We start from the raw sequence: 2,136 nt of genomic DNA on the forward strand, positions 1-2,136 counted from the left end.
TGATGAAGCATGCTACCTACTTCTTGACAAAGAAGTGATGGATTCAAGATGCAGAATGAAGCATATATTTTTTTGGACATAGCTAATTTAGGAGTTTGTTTTGCTTGACTATACATATTTGTCACAAGGTCTCTCTGTCTCTGTCTCTGTCTCTCTCTCTCTGTCTCTCTCTGTCTCTGTCTCTGTCTCTCTCTGTCTCTCTGTCTCTGTCTCTGTCTCTCTCTGTCTCTCTCTCTCATCCAAAATTCTTTAATATAACAAGGAGAAAGGGAGTTAGTTTTCGTAGCCTTGGCTGGCAAGGCGGCTCCTGGCACGCTTGAACTTTCGGCCCTTGTATCTGACATATGGTTTGGGGTGGCTGTGAGGAGTGCCAGGTGCCTTCCCCAAATGCCTGTACGCCACGTGGCCCTTCCGGGGAACAAAAAGTAGGATAGTGCCCGGGCCCTTGGGTGAGTTCATGGCCAGCTGGTCAAAGATGAGGATCTTCCCACCAGCCTTGACGATGGGATTCCGGGCATTGCTAGTAAAACGAAGGGCACACACCTTCAGCTTGGGGACATCCTGGATCCTCGCATCATCTGTCACAGTCCCAACACCACGGCTGTCTTGTTTTCCCGGGCGGACAGCTTCATTTTCCGGATAGTGAGAGACTGGGGGTAGGGTGGAGGTGGGGGTGGGGCGAGGTGGAAGCCGGAAGGGGCATGGGGGGGATAAAGGGGTGGGGGGAGTTGGTCCGGCTCATGAACAGCCTTTTAAGGACAACCTTGTTGAAAGTCGGGTTGGTTAAGCGAGCCAGGAACCGGTAGAGCTTCACGAGCAGCCACAAGTAAATGTCTTGGCTCTTGGGCTCCTTGCGCCGGACTTTCTGGTCCTTGTTGTGTCGGGTGTAGACTCTCTGACCCGCGAAGAAGCAGAAGGATCTCTAAGCGCTTGTCGCTTGGTGTTGGGGGGAGGGGGTGCTGGCACGGCCCGGAGCGGGGACTAGGGCTTCTCCGAGCACTTAAAGGGCGGCAACCGAGAAGACAAGGACGCACAGGGCTGGGAGTGGGGTCGGGCTGGCGGGTCCCCAAGCGCGGAAGGATGACAGAGGCTAGAGAGGTCTCCACGCTCTCGAAGCCTCCCTCATCTCCCCATCTTCCCCCCAGACCACTTCTTGAGTTCTGCGGCGCCCGCCGCTCCCCGCCAGTGAGGCCCCAACGGAGGCCGCGGACTCCCAGGGCCCGAACTAGCTCGACGACGGCCTACAGCGGCCTCTTTGTACTTGCTATGCTGGCGTCCTAGGCAGCAACATCGGCCTAATCAGGAAAGCTTATTCTTTTCTTTTTTGTCAGTGGTGATGAGTGGAGAGGGAAGGACGGAAAACTATTTTTTTGTTAATTGAAAAAGAAGACAGCCATGGAATAAGAAGTTGATCTTTTTGGGAGAGTCAAACCATGGGAAGGAACAGACAAAAGGAGCACAGCTGAGCAACTCAGTCAGAAGAGATGATACACCCAAGTGAGTACAATGAGAAGGAAGAGAAGATATCATGAAAAGTGAAAGAACGTTAGGTCCCTTAAATAGTGGAGACAATAATTCTCTTGGAAGTCTCCCTTCCAATGTACTCTGAGTTTGTGTCTTCTGGTTGACTATGTATTTGTTGGAGAGTCTGCCTCAGATTTATGGGGAGAGGCAATGTTTTGTAGTTACCATAATTTTTCCAACAGGCTGAGTTCTAAAACATAAAACATTGGTGTGGGCGCATGCTATGGAAGTGTATAACCAAAGAGAATCCTTGAACCTGGCAATAGTAGCTCCACCCCCTGCCAGGAACTAAATATGCCAATCCAAGGACAAGTTGAAGGTATAGTCATATAGTGGATACTACACATAATATCTTATTGTACCTTCATTATCTTCCGGGAGCATAATCTTTTCAGCCATTCTTCACTTGATAGACTCCTGGCTCATTTCTAGTTGTTTGCTCCAACAGTGCTACTATGAATATTTCAGCATATATTGGACTACCATTTTTTCTCGGGTATTATGTCAAATAGTAGGATCTCTAGGTCAAAATGTATATGCAACTTAGTCACATTTCTTACATAATTCCAAATTGATATCCCAAACTATTGTATCAGTTCACACCTTACCAAC

The 2,136-nt window shown here is 49.1% G+C and overlaps 1 pseudogene; it reads right to left on the reverse strand.

Moving 5' to 3' along the window:
- Positions 1 to 273: 273 nt before the first annotated feature.
- On the reverse strand, positions 274 to 1,923 carry LOC118836867 (annotated as a pseudogene).
- Between the last annotated feature and the right edge of the window lie 213 nt (positions 1,924 to 2,136).

This window comes from Trichosurus vulpecula, chromosome 2 (genome assembly GCF_011100635.1).
Source record: "Trichosurus vulpecula isolate mTriVul1 chromosome 2, mTriVul1.pri, whole genome shotgun sequence".
Lineage (NCBI taxonomy): Eukaryota > Metazoa > Chordata > Mammalia > Diprotodontia > Phalangeridae > Trichosurus > Trichosurus vulpecula.